The sequence below is a fragment of the Melospiza melodia genome, chromosome 20 (assembly GCF_035770615.1).
Source record: "Melospiza melodia melodia isolate bMelMel2 chromosome 20, bMelMel2.pri, whole genome shotgun sequence".
In the NCBI taxonomy this organism is placed as follows: domain Eukaryota; kingdom Metazoa; phylum Chordata; class Aves; order Passeriformes; family Passerellidae; genus Melospiza; species Melospiza melodia.
In genome coordinates this window covers 6,136,665-6,159,850 of record NC_086213.1, presented here as the reverse complement: position 1 = coordinate 6,159,850, position 23,186 = coordinate 6,136,665, and positions in this window count along the sequence as shown.

Sequence of the window (23,186 nt, the reverse complement as noted above, 5' to 3'; positions counted from 1 at the left end):
TCCTGCTGTCAAGGTGGAAGAATCTGGAGGCAGAGCTATCCTAATAGTCTTCCTGGAGAAGGGATACTTTTTTGCAGGTATGGCCCCAGCATTGCACTGTTAGAATTGAAGCAGCAGCTTTCTGTTCAGTTGCACTTGTGGGCCAAAGCACTGGTACAACAACACTGCACAGGCAGCATCAGCTTGCTGGTTTTCCCTTGGTTATAACTTTATTCCCTTTGAACTGTTGTGGCAACAGCAGTTCTGATCTTTGCCCATATTATTTTTTTTTAATTTTTATTTTATGTGACCAACTGCCTGAGCTGAAGGGAAGGAAAGGGAACTGCTTGTGGGTTAGGGAGGTGAAGGGACCATGGCTGTCACTGAATAGCACCAGAACCATACTTGATGGTCAAAGTCTATGAACCTCTGCAGTGGCTGCCTGTATTTTCTGTCTTGTCAGAATACTGATGATAGCAGACATTTCTCATCACATCACTACCAGAAATTTTAGGGGCACAGAGAAGAGGTGCTGGGTTGCTTCTACTTTGCTGTTAGTATAATTTTCCTTTATTTAGCTGCTTCTGACAGAGCTTCTCCACTCAGCTTGGAAGTTTAGCTCAGCTGGGAAAGTAGGAAGGGGCTTTTGGGTTAATGTAATTTGTTGGTCACTCTCTCCCTTCCTGGCCTGAACACACACAGATGCACAAAGACACATGGACATAGGCAATTTTCCCCAGCTTTGTATCAGGGGATGTTGGAATGCCATGGCTGGCAGGAGCTACTAACTGGATTAGCTGGTAAATCCATCTGGAGCTCCCAGTGGGAGGGATGGACAGGTTCAAGATGAATAACAGCTTGTCTGAAGAAGCAAAATGGATTATTTTATTAAAAAGAAGAGGGGGGATACCCTCTTTCTGCTTGTAGACTTTTGCCTGACATGGGGGGGGGGGGAGTAGTTTCTAGAAGGTAAGGAAAGAAATTATTTTTGAAGAGGGAATGATTCTTATTGACTTGTTAAATACAGTTGTCTGTCCTTTTTCAGTTTATTTATCTGCACCTTGTGTTCCCATTAAAGTGTTTTTTTACCTCCTAAAACTTCATTATGAATTTGAGGCTGTAAGGCATGATGCAGCTTTTTTTAGTGGTTTCTTCTCATTTTTCTGTTGTGCAAGATTTAAACCATTTCCAGAGCCATGACTTGGTGCTGCCCCTCAGGCCTCAGCCAGTGGGATTTCACACTGACTGATGGGAGGGAAACAGTGATTTGTTTAATAAGGGCTGTGTTGTGCTCAGCCTCATCTGGGGCTCAGCAACAGCCTCACCTCAGATTTTCCTGTGCAAAGGGAACAAACCAGCAGGATCTGAAAGGTTGTAGAGGGAGGGACCTCCTTCTGACTATTGATAATCTTGAGCAAAGCTGCATTTGCTGATACTTCCTAGATAAGTGGCTGAGGAAATAGAAGTGGCTTTTCCTTCCCCTTCCCTCATCCTGTGGCATAATATTTGCCGCACAAAGCTGGAATGAGAAAGGAAGAGCCTTTTCTTTTTGTTTGTCTGGTTGTTTTATCCATCCATAGTGGTGCCAGTTGTCTTGCAGGATTACAAAATGTGTGCGAGTGTGAGCTGCAGCTTCTGGAAGCATTTTGTTATCAGAGAATCAGAAAGGCTTGGGTTGGAAGGGACCCTGATGCTCTTCTAATTCCAGCCTCCCCCGCCATGGGCAGGGGGAGGACCAGCTTGCTCCAAGCCCTGTCCAACCTGGCCTTGAGCACTTCCAGTGTTTAGGGTGAGATTCCTGTGGTGGAGGAGTTGTAGGAGAGGCTGAGGAGAGTGAGGTGCTGAGGGACCCTTCCCTCGGTGCTGGGCTGGAAGCGTGTTGTGCCCTGAAGTGTGTGTGCTCACGTGCAACCCCTGTCATTAAGTGACCAGTGCTATTTTAAGGTTCTTAGGACCAGGGGTAAGGGCTGTAGGTAATAACAACAATGATAATAGCAGCAACAATAATAAAACTCATTGCAGTGCTGTTAAGCTGTGACCTAAAAAACCAGAATGGCCGATGAGAAGTCATGGGCCTGATCTGTCCCCCTCTTCCCTTTCCTCTCCACCCACATCTCTATGCTTATTTCTCTCTTTCTTATTTTTCCTTTCTTACTGATATGTTTTTTTTCTGCTCTGGACATATCCTTGAATCCTGGCCATTCCCCCAGCTTATGGGATTCCCATTATACACGCTTGATATTTAACAGCTTTGGCGTCTTCCATAGCTGGGAGTGAAAAGAGAAAAAACAGCTCAAAAACATAATGGAGCAAAATCTGCATACTGAGCCCTGGTTCCATGTCCCTTTACACTGTTTACTGAGATCTTAAAAGCTACGAGCTGTGGCATCTACTCAGACTTCATCAGCCCATCCTGCCCTGATGCTGGCCTTGGAGACACTGCCAGCTCTGCAGCCACCTCCTCACACCGGGAGCGCTCTGTGCTTGCCAGGCTCCTCCCTGCCATGGAGCAGGAGGGAGCCAGGGACTACTCCTGCCTTTGTGGGGGCAGCATGGATTCCTTTCGCTGGAATCAGAAATGCTGGTAAAGAGCTAAATTTAAATTCACCCCACTGGCTTTGCTGTAAGTGTGGGCCATGCAGTGCAGATGGGGTGAGGAGGTGATGAGTGTTTTAAAATTATTGGCATCCTTTTCCTATAAAAAAAATGTTATGCCACAAATGAATGGAAATACCTTCTGTGAAGTCCTGTTTCCTTACATGCCAACCTCTTTTGTGTGTGTCTTGAAATTCCCTTTTTTTGGTGAGCTTTCCTTAGTAAAAAAGGGCTGCTGGCAGGTGGAACACAGTGTCACAAGCAGTGGCCATTCCCAGCCTCTCTCCCACTTGCCTTCTGGTTCTGTTTTCTTTTTATATGTCTCTTCTTTCTTTCTTTCTTTCTTTCTTTCTTTCTTTCTTTCTTTCTTTCTTTCTTTCTTTCTTTCTTTCTTTCTTTCTTTCTTTCTTTCTTTCTTTCTTTCTTTCTTTCTTTCTTTCTTTCTTTCTTTCTTTCTTTCTTTCTTTCTTTCTTTCTTTCTTTCTCTCTCTCTCTCTCTCTCTTTCTCTCTTTCTCTCTTTCTTCTCTCTCTCTCTCTCTCTCTCTCTTTCTTTCTTTCTTTCTCTCTCTCTCTCTCTCTCTCTCTCTCTCTCTTTCTTTCTTTCTCTCTCTCTCTCTCTCTCTCTCTCTCTCTCTCTTTCTCTCTCTCTTTCTCTCTCTCTTTCTCTCTCTCTTTCTCTCTCTCTTTCTCTCCTTTAATTTTTCTTCCTTTCCCCAATGGATGTGAGTTTTATGGACAGCTAGGGAGCAGCACAGCATTCACTTGTCTGTCATGTTAAAACTGGGAAAGTGTCTTAAGAGTATTTAATCTGTTTGCTGTCCTCCGTTACCTGATAAAATTCAAAGTCAGGCTGAGCATTTTTTATGGTATTTCTTTTGAGTCGGTGGGGACAACCTGACATGTGCAGAGGGCACTTCATATGCCCAGTCTTAAATATTTATTTTACAAGAAGGTAAATTGCTCATTTACCAAGGCTATGAGAAAATGGAGGGGAATTAGCTCTGAACCTTGGTTCAGACATCTGAGTTAGACCTGACTCATCCCATGCTTTAATTGCCGGTGTCCTTAGCAGCTTTGAAAGTCTCCTGATGAAACACCTTCTTTTCTGTCTTCCAGCATCTTTCTTCCCTGGTTCCCATCTTTTACACCTCAGACAGATCAGGCATTTCATTTTCAGTGCAAAAGCCAAAAGATTTGCATTAAAGTTAACAGTGACACATTTCAAGCTCGTGAAGAATAAATGTGCTTATGTCCTAGTGCTTGCTTACTGAATGGGAGCCGCTGCTGCCAGTCTCCAGTGAGACTTCAATTTTTGTAGTGTGAAAGATTTTATATGGTTTGTGGCAGCATCTGCAGTTTTGATAAACAGACTAAAAGTGCATCAGCATTAAGATGTGAGACAGCTGTTAACTGATGGATTTTAACAGTGAAATTCCCTTAGAGTCAGCTGTGATTAGCATGGGGAGGTATCTTTTGTGGGCCTTGCTGTTCATCCCCTTGGCTTTTTTCATTATCTCTGGCCCAGCAGCACAGAAGGAAATTATTCCCTCTTATACATTCTCTATTATGGGCCATTTCCCAAAGGATTTTTCCCTTTGCCTTAAGGGTGAAGCTCTGGATGAAGCCATGTTTGCCTAGGGAGGAATCTCACTGCAGTGCTGTCATCTTTGGGTCCTGCTGACCTTCAGGGCTGCTGTTGGGGTTGGTTTCATGCCCTCCCCAAGAGCTGAGACTCGTTTGGGACTCAGCTGTTTGGAAAGCCACTGCAGACCAGAGCTATCCAGGCTGGAAGATCAGGATCTCAGGTTAACTGTCTCCTCTCCCAGCACAGCTCAGAGCATCCTCAGGCAGCTCCTGCACTGCACTGGTGGAATCTCCTCTTTAGTGGCACCAGGAAACACAGAGTGAAGTTCTTCCACACAAGCTGCTGCCAGACCATTGTCCACTGGAGAATCCCTACATCCTCAGGTAAAATCCCTGATTTCCATACTGAAAGTGGGGTGGGTAAAACCCCTTTCCTCAGTTGCACCTTTGAGGCTGGTGGATGTTCACATATCTTTAACTATCTTTAACTCTGCACAAGCAGGTCAGCATATTCTGCCAGGGCCATTATCCTGCTGCTCCCACAGCCTTAGGAACACAGCAGGGAGCTGCATCAAGGAAATGCATTAAAGACGAATCAGCAAGAGAGAAGGGACCTCTGGGCCAACTCCTTGCTTCTCAATTATTTATACTTCATAATTTCCAGCAAATCACTGGCTGTTTATTGGTGCTCATCTATAATTGAAGAGTTTCCTAGATCACTGGCCAGCTTTGCTTAAGTTGTAGCTGGCCGTGCCTGTGAAAGCTGTTAGGAAAACCCCAGAGGGAAAGGCAGGGCCTCAGGAGTGGCTGGTCATCCATTGAGGATACACACTTTTAATTTTTGGCTTTTGTGGGCACCTGGGACTGGGAGGTTTCCAGCATGTGGTTTACCATCTCCATTTGACCACATCACGTAGGGACTGCAGGCTGAAGTACCAGGAGGACCTTGATCAGGAGGTGTTCCAAGGATTCTGCCTTTCCAAGCCCTTGCTCATACTGTGTGCTGCCTGTTCTGCCAAAAAAAATAGAAAGCCCAACAAAACAAAACAAACCAAACAAAAAAAAAAAAAAAAAAAATAAAACAAAAAAAACAAAAAAAAACCAAAAAAAAAAAAAAAAAAAAAAAAACAAACCAAAAAGTGGAAGGTTTTGGTGTTCCTGAAATTCTTAAAGAGGCCATGAAAAATGAGCTACTGTTCTGAATTGAGATGAAAAGCCAAAGCCTTGAAAACTTTAGAGTTGGAATTTAAAGGAAGAAAAAAAAAATCAAGTGCATACTTATGCAAGGAACAGAGTTGGCTTTGCGTGCTTGGGATGGCTCCTTCATCAGGCCTGGCTCCAATAACATTTCAGCTTCATTTTCCTCTTTTAACGTCAAAATTAAATTATTTTGGCAAAAGCAGTTGAATATTTCTATTTCAAAACACCAAAATGGGCTATTTTTAAAAGTTTTTATGATATTATTTTGAAATTAAAATATTATCTGGAACCAGCTACTTCAGAGTGAATAACTTCACACTGGAGCAGCTAGGAAATTCTAATGAAAAAATGGTGAAATGTTCCCAACCAGCTCTATCCATCACTTCCTTTCACTACTACCCAATAAAAATAGCTCCCACATTCCGCTGCAGTCAGGGGTGCCATGTTACAGAAGACGAAATAACTAAGCCAACAAAATGACTCACATTCCAAAGATAATATACAAGGTAGGGCCTGGCCAACTGGTTCAATTCAAATTAGAACCAGCCTCAGCCCTCCTGTGTGAGACAAACTGATCACAAAATATGATCTGTTGTTGTTGTTTGATGTCTGCTTGTTGTATTTTCACACACTTCTATTCATGATCCCACTTCAGTGGAAGTGGACGTGCCTGTAATGCTGCAGAGACTGCAATTTCTCCTCATTTTTTAGCTGGAAGCTTTTTGTAGTAGGGCTAAAGTAGGGCTGTGGCAAGGGGATTTTTTCCTGGAAAGAGGGATTTCAGTTCAGTTCCAGTTTGCAGTTTGGTTAAAGTAGATCTAGAGCCTTGCACACCTGAAGTTTTGCTCTGCTGGATTTCTGTGTTTGAAGTGACAGAGGTGGAACCTCACAGAAACCAGGCAGTATAATTCTGTGAGAAGTGTCAGGCATGAGCATAAAGAGCTGGAGCTCTGTGTTCCCACATGCCCTTAGAGCCTGAAAGATCCCTCTTAATTTTAAACATATAAATCAAAGGCATAAAACTTTTAATTTTATTGTTGTTGTGAGGTACTGAACTAATACCCTGAAGTTTTTAGCTCGTTAATTCTGTCGATCTTCACAAAAGCACTCGTTCCAGCAGAGTGAGTCCTTCATGTAAGTACAACTTCTCAGCCCGGTTGGTAGTGCTGTTCAGAGCAGCTCATGGTTTAGGTTGAATGCATTTTAAAGCAATCTATAAATCTTTATGATCTTTGTTTTTCTTTCTCTTGCATGCATACTTGGCAAGCATTTCCAGTTTGCATCATTGAAAATTTGATTCACCTATGTACAATGGGTGAGATTTGTCCATGTTTGAAAAGGCAACATCAAACCCTTTGCACCTTTTAAATCTTCAAAATAGGACTGAAGCAGGACATTATGGTTTGCCAGACCGTTGCACTGCCTTCCCCTGAAGCTGGACTGAGTTTCAGCCAGGCAGAATGAAGGGGGTGAGGGTGGAGAATGAATTACTGTGACCTTGCAATGTGCTGTGAAAGAAAAAAGTGTTTTGGGGCTGCAGTGCTGATTATTACTTTCTTTCCTCCGTGGCTTTGGTGCTTTAGATTCTGCTTGGACAATTGCATCCCATTTGGGGCAGCCTGTTACCAAAACCTGGAAGCTTAGGAGAAAGTAAATTAATGTTAAAGGTCCACAGAGCCCAGCTTCTGGGGAAGAGTTTTGAATTCAGGAGGTTAAGTTTAGATGAGCAGTGTGGACAGAGTAAGAGGCTGCAAGAACAGCTGAGAGTGGTGACTTGATGTAGAAAGGGGAGGTTTTTCTGGGCATGGATTTCTGGGCTGGAGAGGTCTCTGTTCTAGTGGGAGTTTTCAAAGGGAGGCTGAGCAAAATCCTAGGTGGTATGGAAAGCAGACCACTTGGACTTGGACATTTCCAGGAATGGGACAGCCACAGCTTCTCTGGGAACCTTCTCTGACAACCTGAAACTGGGCTGGACCCTTTTCCTTGGATCTGAGTAAATAAATCCAGCCAGGGCAAGGGCATGAGGCATTTCACAGGAGAGTTGTCAAAAAGGCTTTTGTGCCATGTACCTTTGACTCCCCTGGCTTTGAAACAAGCCTAGAGTTGCCAGTGTTTATGGTGCTCGGTGGTGTTTAATGCTTGGCTGTTATTAAATATCTTTGTTGTGTGTTAACTTAGTGGTTTCTGGGGACACTTGGAGGAGTTAAGGAAAACAAGCTGGAAATTAAAGTGGGTGATGGGAGTGCTGCAAGGTTTGTTATAGCTGAGTCTCTCTTCCCAGCTCTGTGCTTGCACCAGTGACTCTCCAAGTCCTGGGAAAGTCCCTCAAGGATCAGGATGCTTTAGAAATGCATATCCCTGAAGTATCCAGTAGTATTTTCCTTTGCCCAAGTACGGGGGAATTTCTTAACACTGTTGTCAAACATCCCTGGTAAATGTAGTGATTATTGGACTGATCTTCACCAGGAAATAAATAAATAAAAGCCATAAGAACAGAAAATGCACCCTCCCAAGATAGCTTTTATGTAGCTAGAAAAGTGAGGTGGTTTCCTGTTCTAAATATTTAACATGATGTTTATGATATGTCCTCTGGGGGAAGAGATGCTTGAAATCTAATGTTTATGAAGTAAGTCTGGAGGGATGGAAAGGGGAGGCAGGGCACACTAACTAGGGAAAAAAAAGGAAAAAAAAAAGAAAAAGAGAACCTCAGGAGATGTCCTGATTTATGGCTTTACTTGCTGGAGAAAAATCTCTGTTTTGTTAAAAAGGTTGCAACTGAAGGAAAGCAACTTCAGCTCTGCTCCTTTTGAAACCAGAAACCTGTTCCCTCAGTCCAGACAGGATCTGAGCCTGGGCCAGCAGGAATCTTTTACTGGCTGCTGCCTTTGTGCTTTGGAGCCCTGCAGAAGGGTTTGTCTCCCCATCACGTGAGGCTGGAATGATGGGCTGATGGTTAAGAAGCTGAACTACGTTTCAGAAAGGAGGGGTGAGTTTGGTTTCCTACTCTGCCAAAGGCTTCTAGTGTGATATTTGGGTGTTTAATCTTCCTTTGTCTCTGTTCCCTGTCTGGGAATAGCAACAATTTCCTGATTCAACTGGGAGATTGAAAATAAATCACTTAATTGTTAAATAGTTAAAAAATAAAGGCCTGCATAGCCATTATTTCAGGAGGGGTGACTGAGCTCCTTGTGAAGCATACTTGGAATGGATGGTGTTTTTCAACCCAGTTTATTAAAACCAATTCTTGGCTTGTTTTACCTGACTAATTCTGTGTGTGAACTGCAGCCACCCAGGTCCAGGGAAAGGTCTGGAGCACCTGGAGTGTCTGATAGAGCTGGGAAAGGGGCTCAGCTTGGAGAAAAGGAGGCTCAGGGGAGACCTTCTGGCTCTGCACAACTCCCTGACAGGAGGGGACAGCCAGGGGGGTTTGGGCTCTTCTCCCAGGGAACAGGGACAGGACAAGGGGAAACGGCCTCAAGTGTGCCAGGGGAGGCTCAGGTTGGACACCAGGAGGAATTTCTGCATGGAAAGGGTTAAACATTGGCTGGGGCTGCCCAGGGAGGTGGTGGAGTTCCCATCCCTGGAGGCATTTAACAGCCATGTATGTGGATGTGGCACTTGGGGACATGGGTCAGTGGTGGCCTTGCCAGCACTGGGGAACTGTTGATGTTCTCGGAGGGCTTTTCCAGCCTTGGTGACTCTGTGACTCCTGCCTGGCTTTGCCATCCCTGCCACAGGGACATGGATCCTTTGTGGAAAGCTGGAGCTCAGAGGGGTGGAACAACAAATGTTCCCAGTGCTCTGAGCTTCAGTAGGGTGAGTGCCTGCCATGTCCTTCCCCAGCTGGGGCTGATGTAGGGGTGTAAAAGGGAGGCTCTGTCAAGGGGGTCAGTGCAGCTCCTGCCCCTGCTGCTGTGTCTGCTGGGCCCCCAGTGTTCCCTTGGATCCCAGCACTGAGGAGCCTCGAAGGCAAACATGAGAAATTTCCAACATAATCTTGTCTAAGATGAAACTCCTGTGGCTTTAGCACTGGACTTTGAAGGTCTCAAAGAAGTCAGAGGCCAGGTAGAAAAATCCTGTGTCTGAATCAATATTTTTAAGTTTCTCCCCTGTATTGTGCTCAGCCAGGCCGGGAGTCAGGCCGTTAGTTTCAATTATTAAATACAGATTTATGGGCTGTTGTTTTTGTTGGAAATAGAACCAGGCTTGGGACCAGTTTTCTCCTTGCAAATAACATTGGCTGCAGTCAGTTCATGCAGGTAGAAATGTATCAATTGTGTATATAAATTCCCAGTTTCCTACTGGTTTTCTCTCTATCCTCATGGCTCTGACCTCTCTCATCAAAATGTAGCAGTCCCACGTCCCTTTTTCTGGGATTATTGTGTTTTACATAGGACTAATCTGCATTTTCTTTGGCATGGTCTCAGCAAGCTCTTACTGAACTTCTCAGCAGACAAAATTCCTGCACTGTGACAGTCCTGGGCAGTCCTGGTTTGATGACAGTCAGGTCTGGTGGCTCCAGAATGGGAACATTTTCACTGGTGTTGATAATAGCAATGTGCTTCTCACTCCATTCCCTGGGCTGCTGTAACAACTGCTTTGCAGTACCAAGCATGGAAAGTTTCCTTTTATGTAGATATTCCTCTATGACTGTTATTGTATAAAACCATTTTGATAACAGTTAAAACAGGGATGGCTGAAAAGATGTTTGAAGTGAGGGAGAGTTCAGGTGTTTTGGGTAAAATTTATCTGACAGAGAAAGCTGATAATGTGTAATGTAGTAACAAATTAAAAAAGCAAGGACACAAGTCTGCTACTCTACTCCTTCCCAGTAATCAGTGGAGCTGCAGTAGGGTGAGTTCTTTCTTTAAAGGTTCTTTTTCTTGTTGACAATACACAGAAAAGGCTGTTGTACATACCTGGTGTTTAATTTTTTTTAATACTCCCCTTTGCCCTGAAGTTGTGAATCTCTTAAACCCCAGCATGAGAAATTACTGAACAGAAGAAAACCAGCAAACCCTTCCCCTCCCCACACCCCTGCCCATACCCACCCCTCCAAAACTTCATGTATTACCTGAGCATCTGGAGCACTGAGCTGAGGGAAACATGGTTTCTAAAGTTTTTTTTAAACAAAAAATCCCTAACTCTAATCTATAACCCCCATTCAGACCTGCCTCTAGGGAGAAACCCACCAATTACTATTTACTTTACCAACCTAGAGTGATTTGTGGGCGTATGGAAGAATTATTTACGGTTTCATGCAGGAAAAACTTTCAGCTCCCTATTTGCCCTTGTAAGTAATGAGTTGCCTCAGGGGATCAAAGGTCAGATTTTGGTTTTAATGCCCACCTCCTTTTAAAAAATAAATAAAGCAATCTATGTGAAAAGAAGAAGAAGGAAAAAAAAAACCCCTAACAGTCTGAAAAGGCTCTGACTCCTGCTCTGCTTTGATGTTTTAGGTCTGGAAGGGATCATAAATTTGCTGGTGTGAGATAGAGTGATAATAAATGTAGCTTTTAACTGCTGGGTTTTTAGCTCACACAGCATCCATTATCACTGGCAACTGCAAAGGGAATGCATTTTTTTTTCTTGTTGCTCTTTAGCAAGATAAATATTCACCCTGTTATCCACTGATGTCCCAAAAGCTCACATGTAGTCTCTCCTTGTAATCATTCCCCAACAACTTCCATTCTTGGCCCAAATGATCCAGGGGTGTTGAGGTCAGGCTGCCACTTGGCTCAGCATTCCCAGCTCTTTATTGAATGTGTCCTTTTCCAGCAGTTTGAGGTGAGTAGGGGATAGCCAAGGAACAGCTGGAAACAGAAAATTGGTTTGGGGTTCCAAGCTGGAGAAGTCTCGAGGTTCCCAAAAGGGCTGGTTGGTTTTAGGACTTTTGCATCTCTGTTGTCCTGTTAGCCTTGTGTGAAACTCATCCCTTGGAGCCCTTCCTGACAAACCAAGGGACTCTGTGCCCTGTCAGCACCTTTGTGCCAGCCCCAGGGTGTGTAAAGCTCAGACAAGAGGCACTTCTGGAAATTCCTATAAAGTCTGATGGATACATTGTGCCAGCATGGAGCAGAGCTTCCAACCCAGCAGCCTTAGTCATGTCATGAGATTCTGAAACAACCTTGTTAATAAATGATTTTAGCCACTTAGATGTCTATTAATGTCTTTTTGCTGAATGCCAGCTACCTCATATTTCAACAATTTCCACAAGCACTTATTGATCATGTATAGATTTGGAATGAATTTTGCCAAATCAGTTTATTATCCCTATATATCTCTTTCTCTCTGCTTTGCTGTGTGGAGTAAACAATTCAAGTATTGTTTCTGTTTTCCCTAGATCAGCAATTAGGTCATTTTTACCCAACTCACATCCATTATGGATCACTTCTGGTAGGAGTATCATTTATTATTACTTTTTGAAGTTCAAACATAGATTTCTTTCTTTGGTCTGCTGCAAAACTTAATGATTTCCCATATATTCTTTGAGGCCTCCAATCTAAATGAGAATGTCATCCACTCAAAAATCAGAAACTGTTAGAAAACTCTGAGAGTAGAACAGATGCTGGACAGCAGTTTTAAGTAAATAACATTCGGAGGGTGTATTAAAAAACATTGACTGGATCTTTACTAACAATGTAATGCAGGTAATACTGTTATTTATGGTAGCTCTTGCTCTGAGTTCCTTATTTTATGTCTTTATTGAAATTGCATTTATTAATACTTGGCTATTCTCTTCCAATCATGGAAATAACCCTCTTCTCATAGATTAAAAAAATGTGAGGGAGATGTGCTGTGTAGTCTGAATTCTTCTGCAAAGGAAGCCCTTTGAATCTATTTATTTGTAACTTCCAGAAAAGTGGTGGCAGTAAATTACCATGGCTTTGGAACAATTAACTGCTAATTTGAGTATGTCTGGGTGTAACTTCTGACAAAATTAATCCATGCACTTAAAGGGTTTTCCTTTAAGGACCAACTTTATTTCTGACTTTATCTTTGGAGCAGACCACAATTTTACTGAGTGCATCATCTTGGGTTTCTGTTCATGTCCTTGAGTATATCCAAGAATCAGTTTGGAATATTGTCTGACCTCATCACAGGGACTTTGGCTGCTTGCCTTGGCCACACTGTTGCTCCTCTCTGGGTGCATGCAGGTGGCCATAGCTGGCACTCTGAGGTGGTGTTTAGTCTGAAAGGGTGAGCCATTTCATCCCAAAGCTCTCTGGGACAGATGGGATGTATTACCTTGGGACGTGCCTGTGTCATTGGCTCAGCCAAGAGCCTGGAGGATTATCTAGGCTAGACCTCATTTCCTGACTTAAAATTAACTGAGATGTATGCTGCTCGGAGCTGCAAGTTTCTATAACCCTAGAAATGTTTTAATGGAAAAGTATATCTTGGCCATCTGATTTTATTGAAAGAATCTTCTTCAAATTGGCCATTATTGTCAGTTCTTTTTTTCAATTACCCCTGCTAAGATGGTCCCAGATTTCTGGGATTTCATATAAGAAAGGGTACATGGTTGTCAAACAGAAAATGGATTGCTCATCCTGTGAGTAATCTCCCAGTAAAAAGGAAAGCTGTATTTCAGTGACCACCTGGAACTGAGTCTGGGAAAATATCTCAGCACAATGTGAATTTGAGCTGGACTTCAGTGGTTGTAAGGCTGGGCTTTAGATAAGGTCAGTTCTGGGACTAAAAACATCTGCTTCCCTGAGCTGGATGTTGTCCATACTCCTTGGAATAGGACAGATACTCATGGGAGATGTTGGCCAAGTTCTGGAACCAGCTCTGCTTGTAAACCCTCTCAGGAAGCTCCTGCTGCTGTCTGGCAATGCTGAACACTCATGTGGGAGGAACTGAGCAGGGCTGTGTTAAAATGACACCTCAGTGACTGGGACTAGGCAGTAAAATACAGAGAACATGAGGAACTGGAACTGCATATCCTCAGGTAGCTTGCAGTTGCATTTTGAGAGGTGTTTGTATCCATATCTGTGCATCCCAGCTGGAAGTTGGAAAGCACTGCTCAGCAGAGTGAACACAGGGAATCATTATTGCTCTGGAGCCATGATGGTCTAAGGATGTGAGGGGCAGATTTTGTGAGGAGATAATTTTTTTTTTTCTGTTATTAATCCCAGTGGAATATTTAGAAAAGCAATCAAAGTTTTGGTTTCATCTCTCTTGAGTAGTTTCCTACTTCTGGAAGACTCACCAAAGCAGGTTACCTGCATGTATGTATGTGTTGTCCCAAAAAGGTTTGGAAAAGAATTCTGAGGGTGAAATCCAAAGAATTCCTGACTGACCTTAGGAATGTCACATTAACACTCTGTTTCCTTTTGTTATCAGTGACTAATACCTATTCCCTCTGTGAACAAAATAATCTCTGTGGTGTGTTGGATCATTTTAAGTGAGGGAGCAGGGATAAGGAAATCTGAACATCAAAGCAGTGGTGAAGGAGGGCTTATCTGTGGAGCAAAGGTGGAATGAACACACACCAATGCATTTGTTGTTATCCTCAAAGTCTGATAATCTGCACCACACTGAGATGCTGTTGGATTTCAGCAGTCAAATAGAGACAGATAGAAAAAAAACTTCACCCATTTAGCTAATCAGGATTACACCCAGCTAATGGAGAGAGGTTGTTTTCCCCCCTTCCCTATCATCCTGGTCGATTCCAATTGATCCGGGTTCTGCTGAGCGAGAGCAGTCCTTCAAAGTTTATTCTGGTGTCAATTTTTATAGTTTCCCCCGCTGATCAATAGAATGCATAATCATTAAGGCAAAGTTTGTGAAAGCTAATCCTTCAATAGGAGTTTTATGAATGGCTCAGAGTGAGCTTGAAGCATTTGGATGTAAGTGGAACCTTTAATCAGGTGAGTGACAGGAGACAGTCAATAGGATTTGCTGAGATTGGATTCTGATTTTCTATACAGCTCTGCAGAGTGAGCAGGAGAGAGGGAAATGGGGATGGCCAGAGGAACAGACACAGGCTAAAATGGAAGTTTCTTCTCTTTTATTATTTATAAAATGTATTTCCAATATTTTTAAGAAACACTTTGCACTTGCATATCATTTTTCACCTGGAGAGCTCAAATGGGGACATTTGCTGATTAAACACTGCATCATCTTCTTGTGAAGGTGAATAACAATTAGTGCTGCTTTATGCTGTGAGAGCTTCCTGCTCTCTTCCTTGTGCTTCCTTGGTTTTCCAAGTGCAACACCTTTGGAGCTTCTTGGCAAGGTGAAAAAAAGCAGAGGCTGATGGAGTAGGGCACTGGCAGAGGAAAAGGAATTGTGGAAGCAGAATTGCTTTGGGTTTGCCCAATTGGCATGGGGTTTAACTTGGACTTGTTTTTTTTCTTTTTTCACACATCCTCTCTGGAAGGATGGGTCTGAACTATGTAAACTAAGAAGAAGAGTAAGGAATTATCCAAAACGGGGAACTGGAAAATCAGAGGATGAGTGGGGTGAGCTGTTGCACTGAGTTCATCACTGCCAAAAAGCCCTTGGTGTCAGCATTAATATTTCTCCTTTTCTCCTTCTCTGTCATTTCAAGTGCAGTGAAATGGGCAGAGCAAACCTGCCAGCAGGACACCTTTTCCAGCAGCAAGAAATATTTTTGCTTGGGCAAATAACTTCTTTTTGCTGAAGGATCTGCCAAGATGAGAAGAAAACAGTCAGGGGAGAATCTGTTTGCACTTGGTCTGTTGATGAATGAAGGGCTGGGTTTTGGTGTTAGCACAAAGACCTGTGTGCAGTTGGACACTCTGAGCATTCCTTAGCTGTCAGGTTGGGCAGTGCTTTGAGGCAGGAAACCAAAACTGCTGAAGAGCAAAGCTGGGCTTTTCATTTGCAGTTTCCAAGAAGAGCAGAGTACCAGACATGAATCATGTAAATAGTGGTCAGTGAATTCCTTTGCAGCTGGCAGATTGAGGGGTTGCTGAGAATGTTTGAAAGGGAGTTTAAAGTTGCAATGAGTTGCCTGCTCTAAACTGATCCAGCTCCATTGGCTCCCCATGCTTTGCATCAGCTGAACATTGTCCTCAGGCTCATCATCTGGCTTTTCCCTCTGATGGTTAAACAAATGTTTCAAAAGCGGATTCTCATTTGGAGGGTTGAACAAAGTTGTCTTGAGCTCCTGGCATTGTACCTGCAGGTGGGCTCAGGGCTGAGGGACCAGCTCATGGTCCTTTGTACATGAAGCTTGAATGTATTGTGCTCCTCATCTTCTGCTATTGTCCCATTGGGAACTTGGTAAAAGTAGGAGTTTTTTATTTTAGCTGAATTTTGTTTCTTTATTTATTGCTGTTTCATAGTCCCTGGGGCATTTTGTCATCATGATTGCACAGCAGTATGAGTAGAGAGATAAGAAATAGAGAAATTCTGCTTATGGCAGCACCTTCAGGAGTTCAGAGGAGTCAGACCTATATGGGAAATTCACCACCACTTGCTAAGAAAATAGAACATGCCAGATAAACTCAAGGTGCTGGCCCAGACCTGGAGAAATGGGCTGAAAAGCTGTTGGGTTTCCAGGCACACACAGGACTATGAGAGCTGTGATGGAGCAGCGCTTCCACTTTGTCCTGATAAGGTTTGAGGGAAGTGTGTGATGACTGAAAACTCTCTTACCTCACAGAGGAGTTACCATCCAGTGATTGTTGGTAGTTTCACACCTAGACCTGCATCTGAACCCCACTGCTAAAATTCTGGGGTTTGGCATTCTGTGTGAAATGCTTGCAAGCCTCTACCCTGAACTGCTTTTGAGTGACAAAGAGAGAGATGGGGGCAGCTCTGAACTTGGAAATTATTCATTGCTGAGATGTAGTTCAAAGCTTTTGGTCTGACAGGTGCTAACCTTTGATCTGCTAAATGAGAACTTTACCCTATGGAGGGGAGGGAAGGGGAGGAGAAGGGAGGATTAATAAATAGGGGAAGGGGAGGATGACTTAGGAAAAGTCAGTGGGACCTGAGTGCTGAGTTTGTTGCATCAAGCTCAGGTGGAAGGAGATGCTGAGGGGGCTCAGGAAAATACTGTAGATTGTGAGAGTGCTTCAACTTCCATTCCTCCCCCATGCACCTGTCTACCTTCTCCTGGAAGTCCTGGTTTGCTTTGCCAGGGACTGGGAAGGACACTGGCACTTGGGGTGAGTGTGTCCCACTCAGCCTGGGCTGTCCCAGCCATCCAGCTGTGGAGCACAAATGTGTGTTATGGGCAGCTGTGGCTGGACAGGTTTTGCTGCCAGGGCAGATGGTGACTGTGGGAAGGTCACTGGACCTTTTCTTGTCAATCTTGAATGTAGCTGTGCTGTCCTGCAGCCCACAGAGCCCCTGAGAGTCAGAGAGCAAAGGCAGCTGAGTTAAAATTGCCCTTGGCAGGACAGAGCATCAAAGGTGCTTTCCCAGAGTTATTCCTCCAAGAAATCAGGGGAATTTTATGAGTCTTAGCTCGCCCCAATGCTGCAATGCTGTGTTTATGACACATCAGTTTTTCCTTCTGTTTTTTAATATCTTTCCTTCCGGCTGACCAAGTAGTTTTCCTGCTCCATCAAATGTTCTGCTGGGCTCCTCCAGAGGCTGACAGGGCTCCTCACCAGCACTGCTGGGATGCTTTCCATGAGTGATGACCCTGTTCCCAGCCTTCCCCACACCCCCTCCCTCTGCCTCCCACTATGCTAAATATTTTAGTACTCGTTGAAATCAATTGAGCCTCATCAATTGGAAATAGAGTGTAAATCACTGGGACTTTTGCATTCACCCCAGAAATCAATTTTCACACATTAGGGCTATTAGCTTATTGAGAAGTGTGTGATAAATGGCTGTGGGCCATGGTGCAGCCACACCTGCCAGCTCTGCATTTTGCATCTCAAGTAGGCTCAGATCAGGGGGATGCCTAGGGGAGGCAGGTCTCAGTGTGGGGTAGGAGACACGAGGCTCATGAGCCAGGCAATCTGTGCCTGGAGATCAATAACTCCACGAGCACTAACTCATCCTCGCTGGGGCTGGCGGCGGCTTGCAGCCAAAGCTGTGGTTAGGCAGCTAAATTTTAATCTTTCACAAAGATGAGTGTAATTTGGGGAGGAAAGGTGAAACATAGATTACAAACATTTAATAAAACTAATGCAATAGTTTAAAAAAGAAGCTTTTGTGTAAGTCAATATCCTCCTTCCACACAGCAGCTGCAGGTAGGGTGTAGAAGTGCCACCTCCTTCTGTCATCCCAGTGCTCCAGGGAGGGGGATGCACAGTTCATTTCCAGCTGTGATACAGGGATAACTGGGATTTCCAGTCTCTCTCTGTCATTCCTTCCTATCCCTTTGATTTCTTAGAGTGGCAGCTAATTATCTTCTTGCTGAACGAGTCTGGGAGAGGTGAGGGATCTGGTGGCCTTGGCCAGTGCCCAGCAAGTCCTTCTGTGGCCATGTGGAAGAGCTTGGTCTGTATTTAAAACATAACTAATTCTTCTCAGTTACCAGTGCCAGTCCAAACCATGGGTGACTCCAGGGCCTTGGAGGCTCTCCAGGGCTGCACTCCATGTTCATGTGCTGTGTAGTTTGGCATTTTACACATGTGAGCCACCCCTGGAGCTGTGGCAGTCATGCATAAGTAGGGCAGTCTCTTTGCCTACAGATCTCATCCCAATTCTTCTCCTGAAAACTTCTCCTAAAAAACCATATGTTTCCCAATATTGAATATTTGTCTGTACAACAGGAAAAAAAGGATCCTGGAGCACTTGGATGGGTTGTGCAATGTCAGGAGCAATTGATTTTCTTGATGAGCAGTGGATGTTGGGCCCATGTACCCCTGTCATTCCAGGAATAAACCCCTGAGTTATTTGAAGGGACTCAGGAGATCAATGTCATCAAAGGTTCTTTCCCAAGATGAGCAATGTGGGCTTAGAGCTGTGAACATCTGGAAGGGAGTGAGTGGGATGCTTCTGAGGCTGTCCACTTTGGAAGCCAGGCCAGTGGTGCAATAGGGGGTTTCCTTGCCCAGACACTACAGCTGTGCTGTGGCCTGGCTTGTTTTAGTGAGGGTGCTGCTGGATGGACTTGAATTGTATCAGGAGCATCCCAAGGACAGGCAGCAGGAGAGCCAGCACAAGGAATAGAGATTTCCAGGAGGAAGTTCTTGGCAAACACTTGGAGGTAGCTTTGATCCACCCCTAGGATCCTCTGTTTTGATGCTGCTAATTTATCACTCTGTGTGCCTCTTCCCTCCTTGCCTGTTTGCAAACTGAGGGACTGAGAGTCCTGACTCACTTTGGGATGATCTTTGCTGGCCAGCTGGGAGCAGGAAGCAATGATCTGCTCTCCAAAGAGTGCCAGCGAGGTTTGGCAGCTCTCACAGCAGCACAGACAGCTGGCTTTAAAATGTTCACACCTAAAAGCTCCTGGGTTTTATTCAGCCACATTGCTGGAACATTTTCCAGTTGTTCCATCCAAAATTTTGCCTTTCTTCTTCCTTACAAGTTTCATAAGGAGCAGCACCCCCCGTGCTGTGCAGACCTGCTGGGTAAGGTTATTCCCAGGATCTGGAGCTTGAGGCCGGCCGGCTGCCATCAGGACTCCCGGGCAGGGGCTGCATTGCTTCTCTGACAGTCCTGGGCTCTCACCCTCAGCTAATTACTTTGATCCTTTACACTTTGTAAAAATTCTTACAACACAAAATAAGTCCCCCCTGGCTTTAACCTTGTGACCTGACCGGCCCTTGTAAAAGGGAGGGAGAAAACGCAGCCGTGCACGCCCAAACACACGCACCCACCCCTGTGCCTGCATCCACATCCCCACAAACTGCCTGAAGCCTGGGGCTTTAATAGTTTCCTCCCAGGACTCCCACAAAAAGGCAAATAAAACTCCTTTTACAAGATAGCAGAGCAGCATGAAGGATCAACTTCACCAACAACAAGTTCTTTCTTCAGTTCATTTGTTTTAAACCTCCTTTTCTTGCAGATTTTGATCCTCTGAGTGCCTCTCTCCTTCCATCACCATCCCTCTTGCCTGCCCTGCTGCCAACAGTTTAATGGCTAAAATAAGCAGGGTATTTTTTCAGGATCTGCTTGTTCACAGGGAGTACCTGTGTGTGAACACATACTTTTAAATTCCCTTTTCACAAATAGGGAATGTTTCTTCTTTCTTCTTCATGGGACCCAGCTAAGAAAAGAAATGCAGAGGCAAGAGAGGGAAAACCATTATATTTATGAAGGGCAGTTAAATAGAGCAGGGATCTGTGAGGTAGCTGAGGAGAGATACAATACAGGTCTATAAAATCATAAGTGGTCTGGAAAAATAAAGAAGTTGTCACTCCTTTACTTTGGTTAGTACAAAAAGCAGATTCAGTTCTTCACATAAAGATGTCCCTTTTCCTGAGCTGGGGAAGCATTTCAGAGAATGGCAACTTGGTGAACAGCAGAAAGAAATCTAATGTATGGTTTAGATTAAGGATGGGGAAGCAAATTTGTATCTTGCTCCCTTACTGGCTGACTTGTATTTATAAAACTTGCAGACACTTAATAATCTTGAGACTTCTTTCTCTCTGACATATTTGGTGAAGAATGCTCAACATTTTCTGAAGATGCCATAAACCAGAATCTAGTGCAAACTGCACACACATCAGGATTCAGGAGCCTTGCCTCTTTAGGAAAACAGAGTAAAAAAAAAACCCTAATTTGCCAACAAAACCCACATTTGGATGCCTTTATCATTTCCTCAGTTAAGCCAAAACCAAACTGTTTGAAGGCTTTAAGGCTTTCATTGATTTTCCCCTTCTTTCTAGTATTTTTTATTTCCCATGTTTGAAACTGGTACAAGAAGGAGTCCAGGAACAAAATTCTGCAGTCTGTTCTTCCTAACACATCATCTGGATCTGGATAGGCAAAAAATCTCTAGGCTCACATGGAACCAAGGGTGTCATTTCATGTTCTCTGGGAGCCAGAAAATGAATTCTGGAAACACTGAGGGGAAAAGCACCCCAGCCTTTTGGTGGAAGGTCTGCAGTGCCTGTGCTGTTCCATTTGCTGGACATCAGAGTCTTGGATCCAAGGCTCAAGACAGGGAGTGAAACTTCCATGCCATGGGTGAGGATGGCTGTGGAGGCAGTACCTGCACAGAAGCATGCTGTGTATGTTCTTTAATAAGAAAAAATCTTACACTGTGATTGTGGGACATTTCTCCAAGTCCATTTGGCAGTTCTAAGCCTGAAATAAAAGCAGAGGCTCCTTTTATCTCCTCATATGAAGTTCCTGTGTGTCTTTTCTCCTCTTGCACCCCTCAGGGTGAGGCACAGCCCCAGAATCTGGTTAAGATCTGTGGAAGCCATTCAGCAGATAGTGGCATAATTAGGAAATGTGTGTGTCTGAAGCCAAGGTGGATTTTGCTGATTGCTTGGGCATTAAGGATTTGGGATCAAAAATGTGACTGAGAGATTATGAAGGATTCAGGAGGAATCTTGGTAGGATTTTCACACTCATCCCCCTGCCTTTATTTGAAGAGGATAATTATTTGTATGGGGAGCTCCCTGGACTAGGATCTCACTTGTTTGTCCATGTTTGTACAGCAGCTACCACAGAGAGCCCTTGCTGCTTGCTTGGGAATCTTTGGGATTCTTGCACTGTGCTTTGCTGATGCTCAGAGAAGAATCTATTCCTGTAACAGAAAAAGAAGAATCCTCCCCAGCACCCCTTCCCCTGTGAGAGATTCTTTGTGAGGGTTTTCTCATTCCCTCCAGGTCTGTGAGCCTGATTTTATCCCATCAAGGGGGATTTGAACTCTCCAGTGCTGAGTTTTTTCTCTGTTTTTGTCTGGGTCAGCATCCCACACATGAGAGCCTGAGTGGAGCCACTTCCAGACTCAGTCTCTGTAGGGTGCTGACCATGCCAGAGCTCTGACCACAGCCAAATTCTAGTCCAGGGCTCTGAGCTGGTCTCTCTTTCCCCAAGTTGCCTGCTTGTACTAAATACTGGGGCAGCTCTCTAAAATACTGAAGGAACAAAGCATCCAAGGCAGTAAAATGAGGCAATTAAACCTATAAAACCAGGGTTTACAAGGGAATTTATAGTGTCAGAGGCTTTTTATAGCTTTTTTAGATTAGTTTAAATAAAAAAAGGGGGAGAGAGAAGGAGAGAAAGAGAGAGAGAGAAAAAGAGGACCTGAAACTTGAGGAGACTTAAAAGTTCAGAGAGAGGCTTTTAGGAAGAACAGAGGGGTAATAATTAGAGGCACATTTTCCATTTCACTGTCTTTGCAAATTGAAATTAAAGAAGTGGGGGTTGAGGGGGGGAGCATGCACAGAACAACAGGCAGTTTACATTGCTCCCTCTTCCTCCTGGTAGCATTTGATTTTTCTATTTCTGTTCTTTTGCTTCTGGCTGGGTGAGAGCATCTCATCACCTGGTCAAAGAGACTAAAGGGAAAAAGTAATCTCAGGCCAGGTGAAGTTTAGCTTTGGTTATTTCCCCTCCTGCAGTGCCTGCTCACTGGTTCAGTGTGCCTTGCAGATCTGGGAGCTCATGTTCAAGAGGTGAAATGGAGCCAGCACCTGATTAAAGCAAATTTGGCCAGGGGAGACAATGGACCCTGTGTTTTAAAGGGCTTTTATTGCTTTAGTTCCTCCAGCTTCCCTTGGCATTCCATAAACACAACATGCACACACCAGGAGATGAGACTGCCTTGGGAGTGTCTAATCAGAGCCTTTCTTGGCTTTTGTCTGCTTCTGTGACTTAAGGAAAACGTGATTCACATCTCCCAAATCCTGAATCCTCCTCTGTGGAAGCACCCCAGCTACAGAACACACAGTGCTCAAAAGGGGTGCAAGACAACCAGCATTCCTGGGCCTCTCTGTGTCCCATGCAGTTCCTCAGAGTAGACCCTTGAAAAACTGCTGTCCTCAACTCCAGGACTGTGGTTCTGCTTTTTGCTTTGTTTTCTGCTATCAGCTTTGGTCCCTTTAGAACTGGCCCCAGAGCTTGTGCTCTGTGATGGCAGAAGAAAACAGTCTCACCTCGTGTGTGTGGCCATTTCTTTCTTACATAAAGAGGAATGTCTGCTGGAAATCTTGTTATCACTATCTCATTTATAGCATTAGGAAAATTACCCTTTCCATGGTGTTTGTAGGATTTTTCCCAAGCCAGGGATCTTGGAATCTGGAATACTTTGCTCATTCATTCTCTTTTTTCTGTATGTAATAGTTTACTTTGGTAGAGTGTAGATCCTGGTTGTTGCTAGAATGTGCAATTAGTAAATTACTAATTAACCATAGCAATTCATCATCCTGCTGCTGTGCAGTTTTTTATGTAAACCTGTCTGTTCTCTAAGGCAATATAGGCAAAGGACTCATCCTTTGAAAAATAAACTTACAGGGAATAGGAGCCAGCAGCCTGTGTTCCAGATCAGCTTGAGCACCTGAGTGGGACATTTCTGCTGCTGGAGAGGGTGACAGAGAGAAGGGTTCCACCACCCTCAGATGGGTTGTGCAGCAAAAGGGGAGTTTGCTCGTGATAATCTTCAGTTCATCTGAGCTGAATTTTTCCTTTTGTAACAATACAAAATACAGGGTGAAGATTGAGCAGGAGAGACAGAACCTGAAAGGACTGAGGATGTGTGACAGCCATAGAGAAGGTTCAGTACAGGAGGAGAGGTAAATTCAGATCTGGGATGGGTACAAACAACTCCAAAGTGCTTTTCTGACCAACTTGTAAAAGGTGTGAACAGTTCTAAATTGCATGTCCACACACCTTCCTGCCTGAAAGAAGGTTAAAAATGCAGCACAATGAGGCAAAATTTCCCATTTCTGATCCCATAGACATGGGGTAATTATTTGAGATGTTACCA